Raw genomic sequence first — 12,502 nt, forward strand, 5'->3', positions numbered from 1 at the left:
CCAGAGGGAATTTGGGAGGGAATTCCAGAGCCTCGGGCCTAGGCAGCTGAAGGCACGGCCGCCAATAGTGGTGTGATGAAAATCGGGGATGCGCAAGAGACCAGAATTGGAGGAGCACAGAGACCTCAGAGAGAGCATTGGAATAGTCGAGTCTAGAGGTAACAAAGACATGGATGAGCAGTTCAGTGACTTTGGGACATCCTGAGGTTGTGAAAGATATAAATGCAAGTTTTTTCTTTATTTTCTTTTTCTATTAAATGCAGAGAACACATGCTGGGAGTTAAAGGTGATTGAATACATACTAATTGAGTGACATTCAGCTTAATTTTGATGGGGCTGTGGGACACCAATGTCCTGCTGCACAAACGCCTCAGTATACATTCCATTCAGTGTCAGGGCGCGTTGATGAAGTGCCCGCCCACCCTCCCCTCCAGTGGCAGCCGCATACAAGTGCCAGAGGGGATGATCCCACCTGTCCTAAATACTGTGATTTTTGCTTTCCGATCCGCTCATCAGCAGATATCTGACAGGGTCCCTCTCCTCTGATCACATCACATCAGGCCACACTTACACCACCGCATCAGGGACCCCAGAATTTCCAGGCTTACTTCTGTATTTACTTTTTAGACCCTCTTTCCCCATTCTCTCTTGGTGATACTGGCTCATGATTGGGTACAATAGGAGCTGCTCACCCTCAGACACCTCACCCAAGTGGGCATTCTTCCGTATGAACCTGGACAGAAAACATTGATTTGCTATTTGATTGTGGGGAGGGTGAACACGTTCCAACATGTGGCACTGGGTAGCTACTAGGAGCAGGGATCCTTATTCAATTTTGTTTCCTTAGTTCAGGGGTGCTGAGACCAATTGCAACACCCCCTCTGCCACCTTGTTGAGACACACACTGGATGATGCATTTACTGACAGAACCAGTGTCAGCTGTGGCTCAGTTGGTAGCACCCTCACCTCTGAGTCAGAAGACTGTGGGTTCAAGTACCCACTCCAGAGACTTGAGCACAAAAATCTAGGCTGACACTTCAGCGCAGTACTGAGGGAGTGCTGCACTGTTGGAGGTGCTGCCTTTCGGATGAGATGTTAAACCGAGGCCCCGTCTGCTCTTTTGGATGGATGTAAAAGATCCCATGGCACTACTTCGAAGAAGGGCAGGGGCATTCTCCCTGGTGTCCTGTCCAGTATTTATCCCTCAACCAACATCACTAAAACGGATTATCTGATCATTATCACATTGCTGTTTGGGAGCTTGCTGTACGCAAATTGGCTGCCGTGTTTCCTACATTACAACAGTGACTACACTTCAAAAAGTACTTACATAGGATTACATAGGATAGACAGCACAGAAACAGGCCATTCGGCCCAACCAGTCCATTTTGGCATATATGCTCCACTCGAGGCTCCTCCCGTCTTTCCTCATCTAAATCTATCAGCATAACCCTCTATTCCCTTCTCCCTCATATGCTTTTCTAGCCTCCCCTTAAATGCATCTATACTATTTGTTTCAACCACTCCCTGTGGTAGCGAGTTCCACATTCTCACCACTCTTTGGGTAAAGAAGTTTCTTCTGAATTCCCAATTGGATTTCTTGCTGACTATCTTATATTGATGGCCTCTAGTTATGCTCTTCCCCACAAGTGGAAACATTCTCTCTGTATCCACTCTATCAAAACCTTTCATAATTTTAAAAACCTCTATTAGGTCACTTCTCAGTCACCTTTTTTCAAGAGAAAAGAGACCCAGCCTGTTCATCCTTTCCTGATATGTATACCCTCGCATTTCTGCTATTATCCTTGTAAATCCTCTCTGCACCCTGTCCAGTGCCTTTATATCCTTTTTATAATATGGAGACAAGAATTGTACGCAGTACTCTAAGTGTGGTCCAACCAAGGTTCAATACAGGTTTAGCATAACTTCCCTACTTTTCAATTCTGTCCCTCTAGAAAAAAAACCTAGTGCTTTGTAAGCGTTTTTGATCCTAGCCCAATTGCTAGACGGACGGTTCGAATCGCCCCCGCCTTACGAAAGTTCTATACCCGGGAATTATTATTCAGAGTGTAAATGAAATAAGTCACAGACAGGAATGCTCCGGTGAAAAATCAAACTTATATTTATTTGGTCTAACATACACTGGCTAAAACATGCACCACTAAACGAAATCACTGTCTCTGTGGAGAATAAGATCCAGGTTACAAACAACATACATACAGTACAAAACTGGGGACTATAACCAGCAGTAATTCTCTTGTTGCTGTGGTGGACTTTAATTCCACCCCTACCAACGAATTACCCAGTCGCATAAACCCCTTCGCCTGGCTGAACCAAACGAAGCTCCCACCCTCGGAAAAGCCCAAAAACTTCACTTCTGAGAAAACCCTGAGCCCTTACAGCTCAACCAGCTTGCCTGGGATATCGGGTTACCGGCTTGGGATACTCGAGACTATGCTTACCCCCACATGCGGTCGGTTTTGATCGCTCCGCTTGGTGGCTCCTCTGGTACTTCTTGTTAGGTCGATCTTGTTGGAGCAGGAGCGTGAGAGAGAGAGAGAGAGAGATTGGTGGAAAAGAGTCCATCTTTATAGGAGTCTGGCTACCCCTATCTTTCCCGACAATCTTTAAAATCCTTTTGTTTCTAAGCACTCCGGTGCTTAATCAGTGATGGGTCATCATCGGACCCATGAGTATTCCATGATTGGATTAATGGCCCTAAATCTGGGACATATCTTTGGTCTTTGTGTTGGGAAAAACTGTCTCCTCTTCGGCTGGCAGAGGCTAGTGGGTTCATTGTTCTACTTCTCTTCTGAGATGGAGGTGAGAAGTTCTTTTGCATATTAGAGTGGCTTTCTAATAAGTTCAAGTTCAACGGCCCCCTTCCTTTTTCCAGGACTGTCGGGCGAACCCATACATTCTGGATGACTGACAGTTCTTTTGTCACAGCCAACTGCCATGCATTCTCTGGAGTTTTAACAAACCAGTCCCCCACGCATCTGCACAGGGTGATCCCACCACAGGGAAAACACCCTCAGCCCATAAAGTCCACAAAATTATTCTCGACTGAGTCCATTCTTCAAACAGGGACTTTGCGATCTCTTCAGCTTGGTTTGCTTTTTTTTATGGCCTTGCTAACCTGTGTCGCAACTTTTAGTGATTTGTGTATTTGTACTCCGAGATCCCTTTGTTCCTCTACCCCACCTAGACTCGCACCCTCCAAGTAATAAGTGACCTCCCTATTCTTCCTACCAAAACGTAATACTTCACATTTATCTGTGTTGAACATAATTTGCCAATTATATGGCCATTCTGCAAGTTTATTAATGTCCTCCTGTAATTTGTTGCAGTGCTCCTCAGTATTGACTAACCCCCCCCCCCAATTTGGTGTCATCTGCAAATTTAAAAATTGTGTTTTTGATTCCAAAGTCTAAATCATTATTATAAATTGTGAACAACAGTGGTCCCAGCACTGATCCTTGTGGAAAACCACTACTCACCTTCTGGTCCTGTGAATAACTACCTTTTACCCCTACACTCTGCTTTCTGTCTTGAAGCCAGCCAGTTATCCATTCTGCTACTTGTCCCCTGACTCCGCATTCTCTGACCTCGTTCATCAATCTATTATGGGGTACCTTATCGAAGACCTTTTGAAAATCTAGGTAAATTACATCTACTGCATTACCCTTGTCTACTCTCTCTGTTACCTCTTCAAAAAATTCAATGAGGTTGGTCCAGCAAGACTTTCCCTTTTGAAATTCATGCTGGCTATTCATTACTATGTTTTTGTTTTCTAGATGTTCTTCTATTTTCTCCTTTATTAGGGATTCCATTATTTTTCCCACCACCGATGTTAAGCTGACTGGTCTATAATTCCCTGGACATGTTCTGTCCCCCTTCTTAAATATCGGTATTACGTTAGCTATCCACCAGTCCTCTGGTTCTACACCTTTTTCTAATGAATTATTAAATATGTGTAGTAATGCCTCTGCTATCTCTTTCCTAGATTCTTTTAAAATACGTGGATGTAATCTATCCGGATCAGGGGTTTTATCCTCTTTGAGTTTTATTAGTTTATTTAATATATCTCCTCTTTTTATTTTAAATGCACTTATCTCATTACTAATCTCATCATCCAATGTCATGTCCACCTGCTCTATCTCCCTGGTGAATACTGAAGCAAAATAATTATTTAATATTTTTGCCCTCTCTCTATTGTTACCTGTGGTGTTATTCTGTCTGTCCATTAATGGCCCAATTCCCATCCTATCCTTCCTTTTTTTATTGATGTGCCTGTAAAATATTTTACTATTTTGTTTTATGGTCCTTGATAATTTAATTTCATTGTTCCTCTTTGCCTTCCTAATTGTTTTTTCGACTTCTCTCCTAATCTCTTCGTATTCTCCTTTATCATGCACTCCTCTGCTGTCTATGTAATTAATGTATGCCTCTTTCCTTACCCTCAGTTGTTCCCTTATGGCTTTATTCATCCATGGAGTCTCATTAGTGTTTAGCTTGTTCTTTTCTTTTAGTGGAATATATTGTTCCTGCACTCTGTTGAACACCGTATTAAAAGTTTCCCATTGCTGTTCTATATTGTTGTTTGCCAATATTGTGGCCCATTTTATTTTCCCAAATTCTATTCTCAGCCCCTCAAAATCAGCTTTTCTCCAATCTATTACCCTGGTTTTTGTCATACTTATGTCCTTCTCAATTATCATCTTAAAGTGTATTAAATTATGGTCACTTTTGCCTAGATGTTTTACTTCTCTTATCTGCTCTGGTTCAATCTCCATTACTAGACCCAATAGCGAATCCTCCCTTATTGGGCTTTTTACTTATTAGGTTAGAAAGGAGTCCTGTGCACATTGTAGAAACTCTATTCCCTTATCCCCTTTACCTACCTCTTCAGTCCAATTAATATCGGGGTAGTTGAAATCCCCCATGATTATTATTCTAAGTTTTTTACTCATTTCCCTAATTTGTCTGCATATTTCTTCCTCTACCTCCCTTCCACTATTAGGTGGTCTGTAGACTACAGCTATTAGTGTGATTAATCCTTTATTATCTTTTATCTCTATCCATATAGATTCTATTTTTGTTTTGCTGATAGCTGTGTAACTTTTTTTCTACTGCCATTATGTTATCCCTAATAAGTAGAGTTACTCCACCTTCCCTTTTTCCCTCTCTATCTTTTCTAAATATGTTACACCCTGCAATGTTTAATTCCCAGACCTGATTTTTCTGTAGCCATGTCTCAGTAATCCCTATTATGTCTGGTTCCTCGCAACACATGATTGCCTCCAGCTCCCTTGTTTTATTATGGACACTGTGTGCATTGCTGTACAGACAGTTTAACTAATTTTTAATAGGATTTCCTCTCACTTTATGTTTAACCATCTTTTTAGATTCCTGTTCTATAACTCTATTTATTCCCCTGCCATCAATGTCCTCCCTTACTTTATTCTTTCCTATGCTCTCTTTTCCTGTTTTGTTTATAATTAGGCTGGTTACTTTTCTTGTCGAACCCTCCCCCCATCTTATTAGTTTAAAGCCTTTGCCACCTCCCTATTTACCCTTTCCACTAGGACACGGGTCCCATCCCGGTTCCGGTGGATCCCGTACCATTGGTACAGCTCCTTCTTGTCCCAGAACTGGTGCCAGTGTCCCACGAAAAGGAACCCCTCTTTCCCACACCAGCCCTTTAGCCACGTGTTAAGCCTCCTGATCGTTTTGCTTCTATGCCAATTTGCATGTGGCTCGGGCAATAATCCAGAGATTATTACCCTCGAGGTCCTGCTTTTTAATTTAGAGCCTAACTCCTGATACTCTTTCAGCAGGACCTCCTCCTTGTTCCTACCTGCGTTGTTTGTTCCAACATGGACCATGACAACTGGATTTACCCCCTCCCTTTCCAAGTTCCTCTCCAGCTGCCGTGAGATACCCCTTACCCTGGCACCAGGTAGGCAACACACCCTTCGGGATTCTCGTTCTTGGCTACAGAGGATGCTAACGATCCCCCTAATTATAGAGTCCCCTATCACTACCACATTTCTATTCTACTCTTCCCCCTCCTTGGATAGCCTTCTGAGCCACGGTGCCTTGGTCTGCATTGTGGCTGTCCTTCCTGCAGTCTTTCTCCTTGTCATCACATGTAGCGAGTACTTCGTACCTGTTGGACAGGACCAGTGTCTGCAGGACCTCCTTCACAACCTCTCCTAAATCCCCACTTCCTGGCTCCCTAGCAATCACACCCTCCCCTTCCTGAACCTGTGCTTTCCTCTGGGGTGTGACTGCATTCTGGATAAAACTGTCCAGAAATTCCTCCCCCTCCCTTATGTGTCAGAGTGTCTCCAACTCGCACTCCAGCTCAATGACTCTGAGCCGGAGAGATTCGAGATTGAGACAGCTCCTGCAGACGTGTTCGCTCGGGACAGTCTCGCTGTTCATAAACTCCCACATACTGCAGTCCAGACACACAACCTGCCCTGCCATATCTTAGTCTAGCCTTATTTTATTTATTTAATTAGTTAAAGTCTTTATTCAATGATTATTTATAGTTATATTAATTAGTTTAACTAGTTAAGCTATAAATTTAATACAGTACTTTGTAGTTTCCTGCAACTAGTTTAAACCACTGTCCTAGGTTAGAGTGAAAAGAGAGAGAAAAAAACCTTAATACTCACCAACCAATCACCTACCTGCTGTCCTGTGATGGCACTCCTTGTTTTTTTTTAAATCGTCTAAGGTTCGGCCGCCGCTGATACCACCTCCAATTAGGTCCGTGTTGCCTGGTCTCCCGTTGTTTGAAGGACCGCCGCCGCTGAAACCAATTCGGTCACTTCATTGGCTGTAAAGTGCTTTGGGACGTCCGGTGGTGCTATATAAATGCAAGTCTTTCTTTCTTTCAAAGGAACTGTCAAGGTGGCATTGTCAATGAGATGAGGTAACTCAGCACAGACTATGAATTGAACCTGAGTTCTTCATGATCTGTATCTATATATATATATATATTTATATATATAAAGAGAGAGCGAAGAAAGTTTCCAGAGAAGAGAAAGGCTGGACAGTAGAGGTGAGAAAATTGTTGAACAGATGGCAATCAATTGCAAAATGTCAAAGCTGTTCTTAAATTACTTCTAGATCATTTACAGTAATGAAGTGTTTAACATTGCACTAAATTACAGATGCCAGGGACATGTGCTTCTGCAAATGCACATTTAGAAATAAGTAAGAGTGTGACTCATTAAATTACCATAATGTCGTTCAATTATCATTATCCAGCCTTTTCTGTGTGGCATTGATGAGGGTGGAAGAGCTTGGCAAATTGCAGCTTGCACTACAAAACATTTTAATAAATACTCACTAATCACACAGCAAATTACAGAATAAAGAAAGCAGGAGTATGAATACGATGTACAGAAAAGGAATAAGCTTTCAGTAACATGCCAATATAAAAAATGAGGCTCTCGCAATTTGCTTTTTTACATAATTTATTTTAATGTAATTTTCAAGTCATGTAAGGTGATTCTATGTTTCTTTCTTCTGTGCAGCTGGACTAGCAACTGGACTAGCTACCAAAAGGGAAAGGGAAGTGGTCTGGACCCAGATCTTTGCCAGTGCCCCCATTGGCCAGCTGCTAGGAAGCACAAAGTCCCACCAAGGTTGGACTGACTTAACAATTTTTTCCTCTCGCTCCTTTCCTTTGCATGGCAACTCAATGAGCATGGCACCATGGCTGAGACTGGGAACCAAACAGAGTTGGTGGTTGAACCTATACCTTCCCACACCATGAGCCTGAGCATTTGAATCATTTCATTGATATGCTGACAGCTTCAGGTGTATATTCTCATTGAAACCATTTGACGGACAGTGATACAGTGGCAATGATTTTCCACGCGTTGAGTTGTACCTCTTTTACGCCAATGGTTTGCACCTGCCTGGAGAGGCCTCTACACAAGTGTTTCCTGGATCAGCTCATTTGCTGTTCCTCAGAGTAGTGATTGGTAAAAATCTGCGGAAGTGCATAGAAATTAGATTGCAATTTTTAAAGCAATGCCCTGACTGAAAACTGCAGAAACAGACGGGCACACAAGCAGGTAGGAAAGAGCTATGCTTGGCTCACTCACTTGAGTGCCTGACGTATCAATCATTTTCTGATACTTTTCAAGGATGTCTACTAGATGAGCAGCTGGCACACTCAGCCAAACAAGGGACCAGGGCATGTCACACAGACATAGAAGAAGATGCCATAATGTCACAGACTCTGACCTACAAGCCCTCTTTGAGGAAATTGTAATCAGGAGATATAAACTGCTGGGTGTCCATGGCAGCAACCTAGCATCAATCTCACTTGTCCCAACTGGAAAAAAAGAAAGACTTGCATTTATATAGCGCTTTTCATGACCTCAGGATGTCCCAAAGCTCTTTACAGCCAATGATGTACTTGTGGCATGTAGTCACTGTTGTAATGTAGGGCTCTGGCACTGAGCGACAACTCTCTCACCTGCAGCCCAATGCCGCAAACAGTGCAATCCCAAGATGGTAACGCTCAACCATTTTAGGCTTCTATTCTCCTTTCCTGCAGGTCCAGCACGGCAGTGGGGACACGGGAGGAGGAGGATGATGAGGATGACGAGCAACAGACATAGCTGGAGGAGTGGGAAGTGGGTGAACATGTGCCAATTTCTCAACAGAGGCCGAGGAGAAGGCCGCCTATTGTTTAGGACAGCACATGCCAGGCCTCTAGCCTTCTTTCTCAGAGCAGCACACCTGGAGGCAATACAAGGCTGCCCACCAATAAGCTCCAGAGATGCAGCCAACAGCGGTTGCCTGCCAGGAGCAAGATGCCATTAGAGGAAGGCCACTTTTGACCCTTTTGTAGAGCATGAGCAGCCAACCACCTCTGGCAATACTGGCCCCTCAGGTTACAACTAGGAGAAGCACTAGAACAGGGGAAAGAAAGGTACATGTAGTCATCCAGGGAAGCAGAGTGTTAGGAAAGAGTAGGTTGACTTGTGTTTACTTTTGACTTAATTGTAATAAAATAGAACGTATATTTTGTTATTTGTGCAGGTTAGAGTCATACAGGAAGGAGTAAACGTATTCACTGAAGTAATGACCATTGGCACAGTCATGTAGAGGCAAAGAGGGCTGATGTGTTGTCATGTTGTAGCATGGGTATGTATTTTTATTTCAAGGTGAGAGAGCAGGAGGTAAGGCTCTAGTGTCAAAGGTAGACTGTGTAACACAGATGAGAACACTTTAGTGAGGAGATATGCTCTGATGCCCCTTGCAGCAGTCACTGAGGCATTCCCTGAGTGCAGATCATTGTGAATCTCTCATCAGCAATGTCAAAGCCCAGACCTTTCCCAATGGCAAAGTTCTGAAGGGCACAGTAGGCTACAACTATGCACGACAAACAGTCTGGAGCATACTTGACTTGTGGATAATGGAGACTACGGAAGGGGCTACAGTTATGTAAGATTCAGACTCAGGACACAAACCAATTCCCTCCAACTCATGGTGAGTTTCTGTTCACAGCTGTGTTGTTAAAGGGACATGTTAAGAGGGGCCAAGAGCTTCTCCTTGGAGTCCAGTTAAAAATTGGCATTTTTATTGGATTCCAAAACTCAGATATAGAAATGGGATAGATTCAGAACAGATCTAGCAGCTCAAAACTGGGCATCCATGAGGTACTGTGGGCCATCAGCAGCAGTAGAATTGTATTCCACCACAATCTGTAAACTCATGGCCCGGCATATCCCTCACTCTACCATTATCATCAGGCCAGGGGACCAACCCTGGTTCAATAAGGAGTGTAGAAGAGCATGCCAGGAGCAGCACCAGGCATACCTAAAAATGAGGTGCCAACCTGGGGAAGTTGCGACACATGCATGCTAAAAAGCAGAAGCAGCATGCTATAGACAGGGCTAAGAGATCCCACAATCAATGGATCAGATCAAAGCTCTGCAGTCCTAGCACATCCAGTCGTGAATGGTGGTGGACCATTAAACAACTAACGGGAGGAGGAGTCTCCATGAATATCCCCATCCTCAATGAGGGGGGAGCCCATCACGTGAGCGCAAAAGACAAGGCTGAAGCGTTTGCAACCATCTTCAGCCAGAAGTGCCGAGTGGATGATCCGTTTCGGCCTCCTCCTGAGGTCCCCACCATCACAGAAACCAGTCTTCAGCCAATTCGATTCACTCCACGTGATATCAAGAAACAGCTGAGCGCACTGGATAGAGCAAAGGCTGTGGGCCCCGACAACATCCCGGTTGTCGTGCTGAAGACTTGTGCTCCAGAACTAGCTGCACCTCTAGCCAAGCTGTTCCAGTACAGCTACAATACTGGCATCTACCTGACAATGTGGAAAACTGTCCAGGTATGTGCTGTCCACAAAAAGCAGGACAAGTCCAATCCGGCCAATTACCGCCCCATCAGTCTACTCTCAATCATCAGCAAAGTGATGGAAGGTGTCGTCGACAGTGCTATCAAGTGGCACTTACTCAGCAATAACCTGCTCACTGATGCTCAGTTTGGGTTCTGCCAAGACCACTCAGCTCCCAACCTCATTATAGCCTTGGTCAAAACAAGGACAAAGGAGCTGAATTCCAGAGGTGAGGTGAGAGTGACTGCCCTTGACATCAAGGCAGCGTTTGACCGAGTGTGGCATCAAGGAGCCCTAGGAAAACTGAAGTCAATGGGGAATCAGGTGGAAAGCTCTCCACTGGCTGGAGTCATACCTGGCACAAAGGAAGATGGTTGTGGTGGTTGGAGGTCAATCATCGCAGCCCCAGGACATCGCTGCAGGAGTTCCTCAGGGCAGTGCCCTAGGCCCAACCATCTTCAGCTGCTTCATCAATTAACTTCCCTCCAACATAAGGTCAAAAATGGGGATGTTCGCTGGTGACTGCACAGTGTTCAGTGCCATACACAACGCCTCAGATAATGAAGCAGTCCATGCCAGCATACATCAAGACCTGGGCAACATTCAGGCTGGGCTGATAAGTGGCAGGTAACATTCGCACCACACAAGTGCCAGGCAATGACTATCTCCAACAAGCAAGAGTCTAACCACCGCCCCTTGACATTCAACGGCATTACCATCACTGAGTCCCCCACCACCAACATCCTGGGGGTCACCATTGACCAGAAACTTAACTGGACCAGCCACATAAATACAGTGGCAACAAGAACAGGTCAGAGGCTAGGTATTCTGTGGCAAGTGTCTCAGCTCCTGACTCCGCAAAGCCTTTCCACCATCTACAAGGCAGAAGTAAGGAGTGTGATGGAATAGTCTCCACTTGCCTGGATGAGTGTATCTCCAACAACACTCAAGAAGCTTGACACCATCCAGGACAAAGCAGCCTGCTTGATTGGCACCCAATCCACCACCTTAACATAGAAACATAGAAAAATAGGAGCAGGCGTAGGCCATTCCGCCCTTCGAGCCTGCTCCACCATTCAATATGATCATGGCTGATCCTCTATCTCAATACCATATTCCCACTCTCTCCCCATATCCCTTGACTCCAGAAATCTATCTATCTCCTTCTTAAATATATTCAGTGGCTTGGCCTCCACTGCCTTCTGTGGTAGAGAATTCCACAGGTTCACCACCCTCTGAGTGAAGACATTTCTCCTCCTACCCCGTATCCTGAGACTGTGACCCCTCGTTCTAGACCCCCCAGCCAGGGGAAACATCCTCCCTGCATCCAGTCTGTCTAGCCCTGTCAGAATTTTATACGTTTCAATGAGATCCCCTCTCATTCGTCTAAACTCTAGTGAATACAGGCCTAGTTGACCCAATCTTTCCTCATATGACAGTCCTGCCATCCTAGGAATCAGTCTGGTGAACCTTCACTGCACTCCCTCTATGGCAAGTATATCCTTTCTTAGGTAAGGAGACCAAAACTGCACACAGTACTCCAGGTGTGTTCTCACCAATGCCCTGTATAACAGTAGTAAGACATCCTTGCTCCTGTACTCAAATCCTCTTGCAATGAAGGCCAACTTACCATTTGCCTTCCTAACTGCTTGCTGCACCTGCATCTTTGCTTTCAGAAATAACAACAGAAAATGCTGGAAAAACTCAGCAGGTCAGGCAACATCCGTGGAGAGAAATTTGAGTTGACGTTTCGGGTCGAACCCTTCTTCAAAACTGGAAAGAAAAGAAAATAGATCGAAGGCAGGGCTGTGATCGGACAAAAGAATTAAAAGAAACAAAAGAAGTAAAAGAGACAATAAAAGGTATTCGAAGCTAGACGAGATGGTAATAGGCTGAGATTAGGTGTGAAGTGTACTGGCAGGGCAAGAGATAGCTGCCAGGTGTGAGAGAGAAACAAAAGGAAAGGGGGGGGGGAAAGGAGTGGAAAAATTACAGTTTTGAAGAAGGGTTCGACCCGAAACGTCAACTCAAATTTCTCTCCACGGATGTTGCCTGACCTGCTGAGTTTTTCCAGCATTTTCTGTTGTTATTTCGGATTTCCAACATCTG

General features: G+C 44.4%; 1 pseudogene; it reads left to right on the top strand.

Moving 5' to 3' along the window:
• The window catches only part of LOC147125298 (uncharacterized), a 91,843-nt pseudogene extending 83,192 nt beyond the window's left edge, over positions 1–8,651 (top strand).
• Positions 8,652–12,502: the final 3,851 nt, after the last annotated feature.

This window comes from Somniosus microcephalus, chromosome 1, assembly GCF_052327205.1.
Source record: "Somniosus microcephalus isolate GS21.2 chromosome 1, FLI_Smic_1.0, whole genome shotgun sequence".
Taxonomy (NCBI): Eukaryota; Metazoa; Chordata; class Chondrichthyes; order Squaliformes; family Somniosidae; genus Somniosus; species Somniosus microcephalus.